Source organism: Grus americana, chromosome 6 (assembly GCF_028858705.1).
Source record: "Grus americana isolate bGruAme1 chromosome 6, bGruAme1.mat, whole genome shotgun sequence".
Lineage (NCBI taxonomy): Eukaryota > Metazoa > Chordata > Aves > Gruiformes > Gruidae > Grus > Grus americana.
This window is the reverse complement of record NC_072857.1, coordinates 13,470,759-13,488,584: the sequence shown is the minus strand read 5'-3', so window position 1 is coordinate 13,488,584 and position 17,826 is coordinate 13,470,759. Positions and strand designations below refer to the sequence as shown.

Sequence of the window (17,826 nt, the reverse complement as noted above, 5' to 3'; positions counted from 1 at the left end):
CGCTCTAAACGCCGCGCCCAGCGGAACGCGCCCCTGGGCCGGTTGGCGGGGGAGCGGGTCCGGCGGCGCGCCGCCTCTCGCCCGGACCTAGGGCGCGGTTAGCTTTCCCCTAGCGGGGGCGCGCGACAGACCTCAGTAACCGTCCTTATCTCGGGGTTGCGCGGCTGCTCGATGAGCGCGTGGCGAGGGCAGCACTGCTAACGCCTGAAGCAACACACCAGCGCCCGCTTCGCGCGCGGCGCAATTTTTGGAACCTCGCACCGCGGCGCGTGCCCGGCGCGTTCCCAACAACGCTCGCTCCCACGACTGTACCCAGCCGCGTCCGGGCACGTACCGGCACCTGCTCCCGCCGCGAGCTGCTGCTGCTGCCGTGTCCGACGTCCGGCCACTCAACCCCCTCAACCTCCCCAGCGCTGCCTTCCTCACCGGGAACCAGGCTCCGGGCAGGGCAGCGGCGCTCCCCATTACATCACTCCACCAGCCCGCTTTAACCCTCCTGCTGGGGTTACCACGGCTGCTTTGCACACCCGCGGTCGGTGCACAACACTGGCTTTCCACCCTCAGCTTGGTGTATGGGTTCACTCCAAACTCAGCTCGGCAGCAAGGGAGCTGTGAACAGCACGCAGAGGAAACAGCCTACTCCACATCAAGTCTCCTAAAAAGAAGCTTCCCAATACAGGCACCTGGATCCTAACTTCCACTTCACCTTCGCCAAACCGCTCCTGCAGTTTTCTCCCATCACAGTAACAGATCCTTCAACCGTGCCATTTTTTTAGTTCAACGCTATTTGCAGCATGCAGACAAGATCTAGAATCTACTTCCATGCCAAGGAAGAATTTCCCTCGTGCTCTTCTAAGCCGTGTTTCATTTCCACATTCATCCTGCACACTGGATTTAACCCACCGCTGACAAATGCTCGGCCAGCTCCAGAGCCAGCTGCCTCAAGCCCTACCACTGCCCCCTCGCCTCCCCCCGGCCGGGGTAAGGCAGCAGAATCCCATGGAGCTCTGGAGGCACATTAGCCAAGAGATGCTCTTAAGCAAAGTCACTGGGCCCCTGAATGCTGGTCATGGCTCACAGCTGTCTGACCAGAGTCACACCACAGCAGCAACTTGTGCTGCCTGCAATTATGGAGGTGTGCCACGGGGATAAATCTGATCCCGGGAGAGGAAGGGATCCATCTCTTCTTCAAACTGCCTGCAAGCCAGAGAGAACAAGAGGAACTCATCACTCAGACATTAAAGGAAACACATGCACAGTGCAAACACAGCCAGTTACCCTGCAGTGCGCCCCCAGGATCAGACAGGGAAGATGAGCGAAGCCTCCCAAGACTTTTTGTTGTTAAAGAAACAGAGAGCTAATTAGCACAATGATTAAGTGGTGGCTTCAACAGCTATTGAGGAAACCACCACTCGGGGTGACCAAGTGTTATTCACTTCCACACTGGATTCATTTATCAACCCTGATGTGCCACCTGCCTCCGAAACTGCTGAAGGTCAGAGGTGGAAAGTTGAAATTGTGCATGGATAGAGATCCAATGGATCCATTAGATAACAGAAAACCCAGGGCATGATTGGCAAACGAGGAAGAATGAATGTAATTCCAGCCCTTGTTGCATTGAATTGACTGCACTGAAGAGCTCCCCAGTTTACCACCAAAGCAATTACTCCAGCTCTGCCTGAACTAGCATCCACGGATGACCAGGAGGAACCTCAGGAGCAGTGAGGCTGTCACCAGGGCCAGAGCAGCCATGGGCCATGCCAGCAGCCACCCTGTTGCTGTGACCTTGCAACACACACCCCTCCTCGGGCACTGCTCCATCCACCCGAAGCACAGGGAGGGCAGCTCTCCATCTGAAATTGCAGATAATGCTGCAGTGCTGGTAACTACAGATCTATTCCAGGCCTTTACATCAGCACAGGTCTTGCTTCATGCTCCAAGCAAGGTAGGACTCAACTCACCAGTAGCATAGTGAGCAGCAACTCACTACCTTGCTAGTAGCACAGAGGCCTCTAGCCCTCAACCGAGAAAATACCAGGTCAGCAGCTGCTGCTTTTAGCCTCCTACTTTATACAGGCCACAGAAAGAACAATTTCTGGTCTCCCAAACCCACTGCAGAAAGACGCAGTGGCACAGCCTGAGGTCTGCAGCTCTGCCAGTTTGCTTATTTGACTCCTGAAGTTCCCCAAGACAGTCAATAAAGTGATTTGTGCCATTCAGTATTCAGCTCAATTGGCATCTGCTGCTGCTTTGTCATATCTCAGAGTACTTTCTGCAGGTTCTAAGGGGCTGTCAGCAAGTCCTTCTGCCTCCCTCCAACTGCCAGGTCTCAAGGCACCATCATTCCCACTAAGGCTTTTGTTAGTTCCTGGGATGCAATATAGTCTTTCCCAATACAGATTTTTTTTTTTAAGAGGTTATCAAAAACATAATTCAAAGAGCTCAAAGCATCTGTTCTCTAATACCTGGGTGATGTTGAAAGGCCTGAAGGTAGCTCCATGTATCAGAGAGCAGCCGGCCTAACATCATCTGCTCTAACAGTAAATGCTCACCAACATATGCACTCCCATATGCACTCCCATAAAAGGGCAAGAAAGCAAGCTGCATGACCCAGCGCCAGCTGATCCAACACAAACTGACCAGAGTGAATCACAGCCTGGGGCTACCTTGACAGCCTGCACTAACATGGCAGCTCCAGACTGACATGGGGAAGAGATGAGCCCTTTCCTCCACTCCCTGCACCATGCCACATGCAGCAGAGATGTGCTGCATGAACCTTTATCCCATGTCTCTTGCAGGGAATTGGCAATGGGCTGAGCAGCACATCCCCACGGGCTGGTTTCACTCTGTTGGCTTCATACTGGACCTGCCACACCTGGCAGCTTGGGACTCAAGTAGGAATGCTGGAGATAAAGTTTTATCCCAGCTGTATCACCTGCTTGCTTCATGCTCAGTTTCCTCATCTCCAACACCATGGTGACACAGCATGGCTATTTCACTTTGGAGTCTGTCTGTGAGGTCTTTCTTGGAGGAGGCAAGGGAGGTGGAAGAGACACTTCTAAATCTCAACATGCGAAAAAGGATTGTAAGAAAATTCAGCTGGGTTTTTCTGAACACTTGCTTAGATAATTTTTTGGATTAATAAACAAAGACATGGATAAGCACTTGCATACTTTTAGTAAACAATACATTTGTGAAAAAGGAGAACGCTTCAGATTGAGAAGCCTGAGACAAGCACAGATGCCTCAGATCACTGTCTGCCTGATGACTAGTGCTAATCAGACAGGGAGCAGTTCCAATTCCTCAAGACATGAAACATCCACAACTGAATTGGGCACCCAAGACCAAGCAAGAACTAAAGTTAGCTGACATTTGCAAATTTAGTTTTGAAGTCAGGTACGTATTTTGGGTCAGCAGAGCAATAATAAAACTCCTGGCAGACAAAGAAACATGAAATTAGCTTATGAAATGCTGACTGCTGTATTCCATGTGCACATGAGTATAACCACATCCACTCTGGAGGAGTCCATCTCCTTCTGCCATTCCAGCAGTTAACGTTTCACATTCCATGGCAGGATCACATCTGCACTGGCAACATGAGTGCATCACCCCAGCCCAACGATCCTTGTACAGACACAGGTCATAGGAGCTATTCTGCACAACAATTTGCAAAACCAACACCAGCAAACAAGAAGGCAGTGACAGTAGCACAACTGGTTTTACTGGCACAACTACAAGCTGTGGTCAGAGAGCTGAACAGGGGGAAAGACTTGAAATGAAGATGGCCCATGACAACAGCCCTCTCAAGGCAGCAAAGCCCAGGCTGCTCATGCTGTCTCTGCCATGCTGCTGTCTCAAAGGAAAATCCAGGACTGTCCTGCACATCCCCACCAAGACAGGTTCCCAAATCACTACTTGTGAGGTCCCCTCAGTCCTAGGCTCCGTTCAACATCATCCTGCAAGTTTACCTTCCCTACACCTCCACGCCAACACCACCCTGTGGTCCTGTGACTGTACTGACCCTGCAGGTCAATTGAGTCTCTGCATGGCAGTACTCAATGCTTAGTGTCTTCACATAAAACAGCAAAACAAAACCACCTGCACTACCAACTGCCATTGCCTTTGGTTCCTCACCACAAAGCAGTTAACTATCTTAGTCACAAACACTGCCATTATTCTGTACATTTCCATTGCCCCCAGCTGAGCACTTACATTTACAGCCAGGTCCTCCGCCAGTAAGGAAAAATGGATGTAGCTCTGTGAGAGCACCGATGAGATCATGCCTGTGTGCGTCAGCTGGGGAGCAGGCCCATCACAACCTTGGATGAGCTCATAGCTTTGGCGACAAGTTCTATCTCAGGAGCTCAAGGCAAAATGAAACATCATACAGCAAGTGCTACAATCTCGTACAGAAAAGCAACGATAATATGTCAGGGCCTTGCTTTGTTTTTCATAGGAAAACTGAAAGCCTTTTTTACAGCAACTAGTAAATTGCTAGTGCAGTGATGTGCCTTATTAACAGACCAGGCAGGTTTTCCTAATGAAACTGTTCTCCCCTCCATTAGAGGCAAAAGCCACTGGTAATCTGCCTTTAGGCAGAACCATAACAGCTGGGGCACCTCAGAGCTCCCAGGACAGAAGCGCTGACCCCGACTCCATCTCTAACACCTACAGGAATAGAAAGCGCTCAGCACATTTCAAAACTGAACCAGAAGTGCTTCTGAGGGTTTAGACAGCATCTGGAAAAAACAAGGCAAACACACAATCTAGCAGATAGTCATCCACAGTCCTCTGCTCCCTCAGGACTCAAGAAGAGTAATGAGAATTGTGAGGATGCTCAAATATTCAGCTACCCCCCCCCTTAACCACTAGTTCCCATGCTTCTGAACATCTGAACTTCCAGATTCCACCATTCAATATAAGCTTTTATGAGGGAGAGCAATCCTGCTAAGCAGCGATGACAGTCCATGAGGAGTGCAGCAAATAGGTGCCAACACAGCCAAGACCCAGTCAGTCAGTAGCTGCTGGTAACATGAAAAAAGCTGGGGATCTCTCAGGGAGGCTAAGCAGCCACTGTGGCAAGTCACCAGAAGAAGCTGACTTGAGTAGGGTGGAGGGTAAAATACCAGGTGCTGACATCTCTTGCTAGATCACAGCTAATGAAGCTTTTCCTCTTGCCTTGTTTGGGAAGAAAAGAACATATGCAATTAAGAGTGCAACAGCATTTTCAGTAGTCACAGCCTTTGCAAAACCCTGGAAACACCCTAAGACCCAAAGCTCCCACAGCAGCTTCCAGCCCTGCAGTCAGACTGCCTGCTCAGCATCTACCACATACTCCTACATCCTTGAGAAGAGTCTCCAGACCATAATCCACAACAGCTTAATAGTACATCAACAAAGAACTCCACTGAGAAAAGGAGAAGAAACATTCAAGATGCCTTTGTTAGCTGCAGGAAGACAGACAATAGCCCAAGTAAGTGAAGAGATGGGTGCTAGGTACAGAAAGGGGCCACAGATGGCAGGAGGGAATGCTTCCTCCATGGAAGGAGACATCACTTCAGCAGGCATCCTGTTCCTGCAAAGCTGCTTCTTTAGACCGCTGAAATCTTATCACTCAGAGGAGACTGTGGAGCTGAAGCTCTCACCAACTGGCCATTTGGAAAGCCTTTAAAAACACAAGGGCAATAGCTTCTACATCCTGCCTAAATTCCAGGAAAATCCCTACCTGTAATTGCCCCTCAGTTTCTGCCTGAAGAGTCCTTTCTTCACTTTCCACTGCTAAGAACTGCTGGAAGCACTGCTAGCACTGTAGTGCTCTAACAACCAAGTAAATATGCAACTGATTTTATAGCTCCCAAAGAGCCCAAAAGGTTTGACTATTTAGAAAGAACAGCAGTAAGTCCTATGCTGGAGAATGCAGTTGGAAGAAAGGGTGAAAGTCAGACTACACTTAACCACAGAAAGTGGAAGAAAGAGGCTGCTTATGTTCTTCTCACCTGGAACCATAAGACAATATAAATTTGCAGCCAAAGAAAATCACCTCTCAATGCAGACAGACAACCCACAGGGTGATGCTAGGACACAGCTAGCTATCCCAGCAGCAAACACAGCAGCTCAAACAAGTGAATACATGCAAAACTTTCAGTTAAAAAAAAAAAAGCTTTTGCAGCACATCATGCAGATCTTCAGGAAAGTTTTACATATGACAGCCCCAGCAAGTGCTGTTCATAATTCAGGGACAGGTCTTCCACTGCCCAGCATCACAAGAGGATGTGCGTGATTCAAAACCTTGCGTGACAAAACTAAAATTCAGGGCTTTAAGAGATTTTGGAACCAAGTGGGACCTTGATACATGAAGGAAAGAGACAAACATGCTAAGCAGCACAAAGAAAACAGCCTCTGGGACTAAGCAGCATCATTTTCAAGTACAAGGATGTCCCAACATATGCTGCCCTTCTCTGCTAGACCTACACCTTCTGCTCCCATCCCCATAGGGCTGGTGAAGCTGCAGTGACTCACATGGTACTGGCAAGCACTAACCTCAGGGCAAGTCTTCAGCAGTAAGTCACAAGGTTTTCCTTCACAAATGAGCCTTGGAGAGGACATAGTGCATCTCAAACACCTTTCTGACCCATTCAGGAAGGCCCAGATGATGACATCCTTAGAGGCATGGGTTAAAATACTTCTAACTCTGTCCTACACCAGTCAGGAGTGCACCTGAGCTAGATCTAACCCAATAGCCACAGCAGCCACAAGAGAGCACAGCCCACACAGCAAATGTGATGCCACCCACAGCTTACTACTCAGTACTTCAGTACTTGGTCAGTGAAGACCAAGAGCTACTAGTTTAAGCTGTTCACTGTATCAGTTTCTTCTTGTATCATTCTCTTAGTCCCCCCAAGGTACAGTTAAATGCTATTTTTCAATGCATGTCAAAATTTAAAGTGAAAGCTTCCAGAGGTTTACTATCAGTGCTATACCAGTGACTCCAGCTGAAACAAGGACCCCAGAAAATCAAGTGCCACAGAAACACAGAAAGGCACAGTCCCAGTCCTGTCCTGCTCACCCAAGTGTGCTTACGCAGGTAGAACCAGACCTCACATCAGCAGATATGCACTAGTGCCCATTCACAAACTGGGCAGCTGTCACCATGCACTCTTCTTGAGCCATTGTGCTATCCTGCATGGGGCCTGGGACATTCAACAGGCAAGTGACACAACTGGCCCAGGCCTGGCACCCTGCAGACCTCTTTACACATCTTCTGGCTCAGTAGCTCCAATCAGCTCAGAACTCCCACCAGACTGTAACCCATGCAAGCCTATGGCTGTCTTACACCCAGCTCTCAGCACAGTTCTTGATCAATTCAGGCATCATTTTTAGTATCTTCTAACTTCTGGCAAGTAGATATCTTCCAAGAATTTGATCTAGCTGGTCTAGAAAACAGCAGTCACAGTGAAAATAGATTTTTGTCTCTGTCCATGTAAAAGCTAATGCTAACTTTGAGTGCAATGCTTTTTACATTCTCCAGAACTAAACCCCACATGCCACTTCACACACAGGAAATAAGCATTCTTCTCCTTTCTAAATATGTTCCTCTCCTCAACTCCTTTTGACTTCTGCGTCTGTCCCTTTGCCTTTTTGGCTGTCACCATTGAGATCTGGAGCAGCAGCTGAAACACCGCTCTACTGAGCTCTCACAAGAGACTAACACATCTGTTTTCCTCCCTCAGACTGAAAACAGATGCCTTTTTAGTTGTTTCTAACAGATACTCAATTACATGACAGCACAGTGAAGCACAATGCATCTAAATTAGGGCACACCCTTGGGCCACATTGGTGCATGGCGTGCGGTCAGAAACCTGAAAAGGTTTTGGAATCTCAGGCAAGCTACCTACCCACAAGTATCTAGAGTCCGAGACACCCACGTGCAGGCAAGGGTAGATTTCTTGCCTTGGCACTTAGAGGCTGCAGATGTCTGCAGAACTGCTCTGGAGCAGAATACGTACACCAAGCACTATGCATTTGCACTGCAGTTCAGCTGCGTACTTGTGGCTTTTTTAACAAGCTGTCTGGAAAATCCAATTCCATACATATAACACTCTGGATCATACTACTCACCCAATATTCCAGGTCTGAAATGGGTGACAGTCATCACCATGGGACAGCTGTTCAACAAAATCTGCCTGGAAAGAGCTATGCTAGCTACCATAGTCCTGTCGCAAATCCACTGCTACACAAAACTCATGCAATTGGCACCCAGGGAAGCCCAGTCACAGGCAGACCTAGGCAAACAGCCTGGCAATAGCTGGTTCAAGATCCAACCTGGGACACAAGGGTGGGCTGACACTGATAAGACTCAGCCCAACCAGTACTCATGCTGTGTCTGTTCCGGTGCCTGAAGCACTCCAGTCTCCAGAGCTGTTAAACTGGTGAAACACTTTACAGAAAACAAAAGGAAAAAAATCAAAAAAACCCACAAAAACCAACACACAGACACCTCAAGGGAAGAGAAGGGAATTCTTCATCCTGCATTGCTTGAAGGAGCCAGCATTTTCATGAGGGAAAAGAACAAGCCATCTGAGCAGCTGACAGCACAAGTGGAAAAACAATTGAAAAATTATAGGGACAAACCACATACATTTTGGCTCCTATATCCAGCTCTAGAAACACATTTAAACAAATCAGGCAAATAGTTCTATCAACGCTCTAGTGCCGCAGCTACACAAACAAGCATCCCTCACATTAAAGGCTTCCACAAATTCTTGTGGATTAATACAAGAAAGGAATTAATTAAATGTTCAGCTAAATCATTAGCTCTTGGATTAATTATCTTAAATGGAACTCTTAAACTGAAATACATTTATAGCTTCTGTTCCTCTGATGCGATACAAGAAGCCGCTCAGTTCAGTGCAGGGTATACAAACAGCTGACACCCTGGGAAAGCACAGCCAGATGAAGCAGATAGCTCCTGGACAGGCTCTACTCACCTTTCACAATGTTTTTATATTCTCTCCTTCACAACTCCCATTGTTATTTTCAACACAACAAAGGGTAAGCCAAATCAAGTGTTTAAATAACCATTTTGATCATAATTTTAGATAGTCAGTTGCCTTGCAATTCAGTTATTTTCTCAAAGAGGTTTGTTGTCACTGGACACTTGTTAACAAGAACAGCCTTCTAATTTTCTGCTGAACAGGCTATACTATATATTTATGTAAGCAGTTAATAGAATAGCATACCTTTATACAAATGCAAAAACTTTAGAATCTCAATATAGCTTAGTAAAAGAGGTTGGGCCATACTTCAGGGGAAGAGAAGGTTTTTTTCACCCCAACGCTGCAGAAACTTAAAGCAACACTGAAAAGCAACTTTGAAGAATAAATGCAACCTGCTGGATGCTAGTTACATTTCACCTCAGAAGGGGAAGGGAGTAACTGCTTTCCAAATTTTTCCTTCTAAAAGCAAATGTTGATTTTTAACTAAAGAAACAGAAATATTTGTAATTTGCCAGGGAAAAGACTTCAGAGACTCAGCCGTCTCCTGTCATCACAGGCAAGTTCAAAGGTGGATTCTTTTTTTGTCTCTAAGATTGTAAAGGAGGCTTGGTGGAATTTTTCTGAAGCACAAATTAGGTGCCAGCTTAAACTGAAATCAGCAACACCTAGTGGCACCGATACCTCTAAAAAAGGTGTCCTTCACATCTTTGAAACCTCTTAATTCTACACCATCTCATCTCTTTTTGTTCATACAGGTTCGAAGTTATGCAAGCCTTCCTGCTCCTGTAACTTCAGAAGTGGTTTCTTGACTTTGATGCAACTACTCCAAACTAAAGTGCCCCATTAGTATTAAGCAACGTCTTTTAAGCAGAAGGGAAAGCAGGGTAATTCTCCCAGAACTAAACCCCGATGTCTTGTGAATTCTGAAACCAGACAGACACAATGCTGGACAAGATACTGTGCCATTGTTAACCTGATTGAAAAGGATGCTGCATAGTTTTCTCCCATCCATCCCTATTGTACATTCTGTACAGAGTTAAAAGCCACAATCGCTCTTTAACCTTTAGCATAAGAATAGGGGTCACCAATAAAATAGGGTTTGAAAGGGGTCTCCAAAGGCCAACTAGTTCAACACCATCCCCACCCCACTGCTCAAAATTACATCAGGTTGGTCACATTTCTACAAAGCATTTTATTTTACTTGATTCTTAACACATACGCCTTCAGCTGTCATTGACTTCAAGTATTCATTAAAACTTGAAATAGTTTTATATATTCTAGTTAGAAGCAGCCCTGTCTATTCATGAACTGATTTAGTGAGCTTCTGTGTCACCACCAATAAGGCCTTGCTGGCAGACTGTGAAACAGCAAAACTGATTTTATTTTTTTAATCCTTCTCTAGGTACAGTAGTATGAGGCAGGCAACAATTTGTAGCCTCCAAAGACTCCAGCTACATGATCTCATCCATGACAATACTGGACTTCAACAGGGTTTCATACAGGTATAAAGGACTTGAAACATGGATCAAGCAGCAATATCAGCACAGATACATCAAGTTCAAATATTGTCAACCATAGCAGGAATTGGTACATTCTTTTCAGCAAAGAAATGGCATTGGGCTTTTGGTTTATTTATCTAGGAGGTTTTGTTTAACTTGACATCATCTGGTAAAAGTAAAAAGTTCAAAGACACACAGTGATAGGCTCGAATTACTATTCCTCTATCAGTCTGTGTCAATGGGAACTTTGTTCAGGAAGAAGGGGTTGCTGCTGGCAAGTCTCTTGCACAGAGACTATTTCAGAAGAATAAGAGATTGAGTTTCAGAGACAGCAACCACGTCAGACTAGAAAACATCAGTTTGAGAAAGAGGAGTTAAGATAGAGCGATGCCCAAAGATAACACCAGGAAACATAGCATGCTTTCCTAACATCACTGCTTGTGGTACAGGTTAGAGATCAAGTGGTTACTTTTTCTTCAATGCAGGCACTGTAAGAAAAGTCAAGCAGATCAGTTGCGAAACCTTCCACAAAATGACCACTGGCTGATTACGAAGGGGATCCAGCTACAATTACATCTCTTCTTGCCCTTCATCCTTTTCCTCCTGTAGGCTAACAGCACTTTCCTGCACCCTAGCACGATAGGAAATACCAACTAGTGTTTTTCAAGAGCTTTTACATCCTCATCTGGAACTACAGAGCATTATTACTATCGTAAACTTGTCACACTGAGGTCTAGCAGTACTGTCTGTATGTTGAAAAGAAGTGTTACTTGGCTACTTCATACACATCTGCCTGCAGTGTTGGGACTGTGCCAGCATGCAGTCCAGTTAGAAATGAAGTTCAGCCTAAGATCTATACATGCAAAAAAAAAATCCATGCAGAGCTACTTGTATGCTCACAGCACCATTTAAAGAGATTTCTCCTTCAAAGGGCTTGAAATTTTTTGAGCACACATATATACATTCTGTTCCTTGTCTTCAAATTCATACATCAAAGAATGATGCCACAAACACAAAGCAACATGGAAGCACAGTACAGATCCTCCATTAACTCTTTCTTTAAAGAAAATAACTACAAGAGATGTGCAGGTCCTGCACTGTTTTGTTGGGCTATTTTTTTATGTATCTTGACTTTTTAATCAACCAAAGGAAAGGAGTTCAGATTTGCTGCTATGGGTCAGATTCTGATCCAGACTAGCATAAACCCAGAATCTGAAGCCAGCTATGTGCATTGCCATCGTTCTCCCCAGAAACAAAACAGGGGAATCAGCAGTCACTGCACATTTCTTACCTTTTGACGATTTAATTCAGACCTTAAAGATCACCAAAATCGTATTAGGTAGGGAAAAGACAATTCCAGAAACAGAATTTTAGCTACTTCAATCTACTAGGTAGATTGTATGGTCTTTAAAGAGTTGCCCAATTATGTGCTGACCTTACATTTGCCTTGACAGTTTCTTTAAGTGACACATTAAATAATCCAAAATAGTGGAAACTTATTTTGCAATACAGGTTAAATCAGTTGCATTATTTTTCCATAAAATTCTTCTTGATCACTAGATGATTAGGACTAGAAGTCAGGATACAGCAGCATCAACACCTCCCTTTTATCCCTCATCCCCAGCATGAAACACGAGGCCCCAGGCAAAATACACTTGGAAAGCAATCTCACTTCCTGCTCCTCAGACCTTAGTCCAAAATCCCTTCTTAGGGAGGTTTGAGAAGAGATACAATACTATTCAACACCAGCACTGATTTTATTGTTGCTTTTGCCCGCATAAAGCGGCATGCAGGCAAATGGCACCCTTCCAGCCTACATTGCTTCTGCAAGGACATGAAGAGATTTTGTTTCTGACTTTACAGAGAGGAAACTGTACACTCCCAGCTGATTCTGGGCATGACAAAACAGCCTTGCAGCAGAGCCAAGATTAAGCTCCCAAGTCTGCCTCCCAAGCCTTTGGTCAGGTCTTCATCCCCTGCCCAGGAGATGCAGGTCTGAACCATGTCTACCTAGTGCTCCTGCAACTTGGGACGACAGCAGCAGGCAGAGTGAGCCCCTCTCAGGCTTAGTGCAAACAGCAACATCAGAGATCTTGAGTGGGGAACCTATGACCTAGCCCACATAAAACTGATTGCTAGAAAGAAACTGTTACAGCACAACTAGTAGCTCATTTTTGCTACAAATTACGTCCTGCCGAAACAGCCTTGAGTGAATGATTTTCCACTGTGCCCATCCACCTAAAGCCTGAAGGTCAGTTTAAGTGGATCCAATACTTGTACCTCCCATCAGGGTCCTATCACAACAGTGCCTCCCACACCTTCAGTTTTCTGGGTTTTGGTTAAGCCTAAGGAAAGGCAGGTTTATGTGATAAAGGTCCCACAGAAGAGCCTAGTGGTAATTAACTGACAGACTGTGGCTGGAGGATTTCGAACTTCAAACCTCTGCAGCCCCTGCTCCCTGGAGATTGCTTAGCTAAGAGCAAGCCCAGCGCATGCCATACTCAGGAGGGAGCTGCCAGCTCTCCTGCCCCCCCCAAGTTAAAGCAGAACAGCACAAGTCAAACCATTTTTCTGCTCACATAATTGCAGTTCAGGAACTTCTTTTGAGGCAGGCCTAAAAGCAATCATTTGCTCCTTTCAAGGTCTCATTCTATTCATTTGGCCTCCCTCAGTATAGCAGCATGCTGCAGTTCAGTCTCAGTGCACACACAAGGTGTGCTCTTCCTGAGGCTGCAAAGCTAACCATGAATACCAAAAAGATAGCTCCACCAAGGAACGGATAGGGAAGACTATGACCACTAAATGGACAGTCACAAACCAAAGCCAAAGTACCATTAACACCACTAGTCACTTCTGCCATGTATCTCAGATGACCGTAAGACACTTTATAATCACAATGACCAAGGGAAACTACAGCCCAGCTGACTTGTCCAGGAGACTTCTGCTGCAGCCAAGAAAACAAGCCTCAAAGACCATTTGAGGCAAGTGGTACAAGGCATTTGGCACTGTCCCGCACGACATCCTTGTCTCTAAATTGGAGAGACATGGATTCAATGGATGGACCACTCGGTGGATAAGGAATTGGCTGAATGGTTGCGCTCAAAGAGCTGTGGTCAACGGCTCAATGTCCAGGTGGAGAACGGTGACGAGTGGTGTTCCTCAGGGGCTGGTACTGGGACCGGCACTGTTCAACATCCATGTCAGTGACATGGACAGTGGGATTGAGCGCACCCTCAGCAAGTTTGCCGACGACACCAAGCTGTGTGGTGTGGTCGACACGCTGGAGGGAAGGGATGCCATCCAGAGGGACCTTGACAGGCTGGAGAGGTGGGCCCGTGCGAACCGCATGAAGTTCAGCAAGGCCAAGTGCAAGGTCCTGCACGTGGGTCGGCGCAATCCCAAGCACGACTATAGGCTGGGCGAGGAATGGACTGAAAGCAGCCCCGAGGAGAAGGACTTGGGGCTATTGATTGATGAGAAACTCAACACGAGCCGGCAGTGTGCGCTTGCAGCCCAGACAGCCACCCGCGCCCTGGGCTGCATCAAGAGAGGTGTGACCAGCAGGTCGAGGGAGGTGATCCTGCCCCTCTACTCGGCTCTTGTGAGACCCCACCTGGAGTACTGCGTCCAGCTCTGGGGGCCCCAGTACAGGAGAGACATCGAGCTGTTGGAGTGAGTCCAGAGGAGGGCCACAAAGCTGACTGGAGGGCTGGAGCACCTCTCCTGTGAGGACAGGCTGAGAGAGTTGGCATTGTTCAGCCTGGAGAAAAAAGGCGGCTTCGGGGAGATCTAACTGTGGCTTACCAGTACCCAAAGGGGGCCTACAGGAAAGATGGTGAGGGACAGTTTATCAGGGAGTGTAGTGACAGGACAAGGGGTAATGGGTTTAAGCTGAAGGAAGGTCGAATTAGATTAGATGTTAGAAAGAAATTCTTTACTGTTAGAGTGGTGAGGCACTGGAACAGGTTGCCCAGAGAGGTTGCGGAGGCCCCATCCCTGGAAGTGTTTAAGACCAGGTTGGATGAGGCTTTGGGCAACGTGGTCTAGTGGAGGGTGTCCCTGCCCGCAGCAGGAGGGTTGGAACTAGATGATCTTTAAGGTCCCTTCCAACCCAAACCATTCTACGATTATCTTCTCCACTGTTGTTTTCCAGGCTGTACATGCAAGAAGGTCACCTAGAGGAGGCTGGCTTGCGCCCTGTCTCCAAGGGCAAAATTCTCTGTGCACACACATCACACCTCCCATCTTCTACTGATCCCCTCCACAGAAATGCCTGTAATTCATACCATCGTATTCTTGATTGCAGCAGAAGTTCCTACCCAGGGTGACAAATCAACATTGTGACCCACTTGTCTGCCACAGCGTGAAGTCTTCCCAACACTGTCTCCTTGGTATGACTGTAGCTGCACTCACCCCATCTGCCAGTATGCTCTTTTCCCTGCCACATGCTGTATCTTTCTAGAGATTACAAAGAGTATCTCTGCCCACGACAATGCCTTTAAAGCTTCATCCCACATCTCCCCCCACCTCCTCTTTGTTAATGACACTGCTACAGAACTGGAGCTAGAAACCAGAGCAGCTAATGTAAAATGGCTAAAGATTCTTTCAGGAGATATCTTCATTAAATAACAAAGATGTTTCACCTCCAAGGGCACATGATCCCTCAAAGAGAGGCAGGCATAAGCAAGGCCTCTGCCTTTCAGCAGATCTATCTATAGGCCAGTGAGGTAGTTCTTCTCTACCCTTCAATTACTTATCACCTTTCTGGGATGAAAAGAGAAGTGTGCCCTTATCCCAGAATCATGCCAGATCCAGCAATTAGAGGCTGCCTTAGCACAAAGCTCTACTAATACACTGCAGAACAAAGCACAAACTACTGGCCTCATTTGGCAGACAGGTCAAGAGTTGTAGTGGAAACTACATTGAAGAGATTTTGCCAGCATGGACTTTAACAAGGGTGGTGATCAACTTTTCCCATATCCTCCAGGAGAAGGATAAAGAGAAATCCTCTTAGATTAGCTAGAAAGGAAATTAAGCATGAAGAGCAGAGGGGGACTGGAACAGACTAAATCAGGAGGCTGTGAAATCTTCAAAGGGTGTATTTTAAGCATAGGTTGGATGAACGTCTGACAGAAGACATCTGAGTACATTTGGTTGTCTTCTGTGAAGAAGAATCTGGATTTGACTATTTCCTGAAGTCCATTACAATACCTACAAAGCCTCAAAATTTCCTCCTTGCCATTAGAAATACAGTATCCGCAAAATAAGTTATGTTACTAGTTGGTAAACATGCTGTGTGAACAATAGAAAGCAAACTGACAATAGACTCTTATTAGCAATCCACTGCAGACATAAATTACACTGGGAAATAGAAGTTACTCCCCAGGGTAAGGTTGACACCCTGGTTAACAAAAAACTTTCCAACACTTAAGTCAAGATTAATGTACAACCACGAAGTATCTAAAGGCTAAGGTGAACCTCAGACTCTCTCACCTATGTCTGAAATCCAGACAACCATATCCATCCTTTCCCTGCAGCATCCTTAACTAACTCTACACCAATGACCCCAACTTAAACAAAATTTTCTTCTTGAAAAAAAACTCATTTTAAACCCAGGTTTGAGAAGTATGAAGTATGTACATCATGAGATTTCTTGGAAGAATAGACTAGGGAAGTGCCCCTTCACAGGGAACATGAAAGGGCTTCTTCCCTGCTGCAAGCAAGATGCAAGGAAGCATTTGGATTCTATCACACTGAGCTGTTCCAAGATCCAATAAAACTCTTTATACTTGTCACATTCATTATTCAACAGCAAACAATAGGTCTTAATAAACTTTTGGCTATTCAGAACAGCTTTCCAATCACCCATACATCTAACTTTACAGACCACACATGCTGGACACCACACAAAAGGGAATCAAGGTTAGCATATTCAGCATGCTTTGTCCTGGTTTCCATCTCAGTGTGACTCAGTTGTGTGGCTTTGCCACAGCAAGACCTGCTACTAAAGCCAGAATAAACACACAGAACAGCCCTTTCCCAATTGAATTGAACCCATTTATGCAACGCTAAGTGACCTAAACCTTGTAAAAAAATCCCCAGGCCACTCAAATCAATACAAAATTCGCTCTAGAGTTGTAGTGTTTTAGCTCATTAGGGACAAGTTTATATTAAATTGTATGAAAGTGTGTCAAAAAAGGAATTCGCACAGTTTCCCAAACATTATGATATGGAAAATGTCTTCCCTCTATGTAGTTAAGATCCACCATTGAATGAAACCCCAAGGTGAGGTCTATGCTAGGAAGCATTCACACATCATCCTTAGCTGCTGGCTCTGGAGGGAGCAAGAAACAAGCTGATCTTGATTTAGACATCTCCCTCAACTACAGAGGTCTTGACATCAGCCCCCAGTTTCAAATCACTACAATGGACTTACACAGCCAGTATCCTCAATTTAATAAGCACAGTATTTTCCCAAAAGAACAGAGAAGAGACTGATAAGGAGGGGAAGACATTATACATTTGGACACTGTATACTGTCAGTCAGTGGCAGAACTGCCAGCTGAACCTGAGTCTGTCACAGCCCAGTTCCTGCATGAAGCACAAGCCTTGTATCTCAGCTCAGAGAGGTTCACAACCTGTGCTCGCAGGCCTTGCAAACAGCCTCACTGCTTCTCACACAAGCAAGGATATTAAACAGCCCAAGCTACCTGGAAAGAGAAACTTTATTTTATGAGCTTATCTCAGGAGATTTTGTTCTTCTATGGATAGCCTGAATACCATAAAGACAGAGACCACCAAAACACATTAGTTACCACAGGCTAGTCATACACATTAACATGTAGTACTCATCAAATTATTGCAATGCCTATTCATCTTAAAACCACAGGGGAAAAAAAACAAGTCTAGCTCGTGGTTAAGCTTTCCTAAAACATCATATGCAGTCTCTGAACACTCCAAAAGATTTTCTCCAGAGCTTTCCCCTGAACACAGATGAACAAAATGAGCAAGTAATTTCCAAACAGGCCAGTCCACACTGCTGCTAGAACTGTGTCTCCTCTTGCTTCCTCTAACACAGAGCACAATCTCCTACAGGCAGGGGCTGTGTCTCCTTTTTGCCTGCAAACACTGCAAGCAGGACAGAAACAATAGGAAGAAGTCCTCTGGTGTCTGCAAGGTACCTAAAACTTCATCTCATGAGCCACCCTGCAAATCCACTGGACTGCTATTCTGACTACCTACACATTAAAAAAGCCCGGTTGTGGTGCAGATCTGTGGTTTGCAAACCTGGATTTTGTCATTACCATCCCTGTTTTACAGCCTCAGCAACC

The 17,826-nt window shown here is 45.9% G+C and overlaps 1 protein-coding gene and 1 non-coding gene across 4 annotated transcripts in view; one reads left to right on the top strand and one right to left on the bottom strand.

Moving 5' to 3' along the window:
* The window catches only part of CLASP1 (cytoplasmic linker associated protein 1), a 183,794-nt gene that overhangs the window by 133,021 nt on the left and 32,947 nt on the right, over nucleotides 1–17,826 (bottom strand). The window lies entirely within an intron of this gene.
* On the top strand, nucleotides 139–255 carry LOC129208379 (U4atac minor spliceosomal RNA). Its single transcript, XR_008577809.1, has one exon. It is a non-coding gene; the product is annotated as a U4atac minor spliceosomal RNA (small nuclear RNA).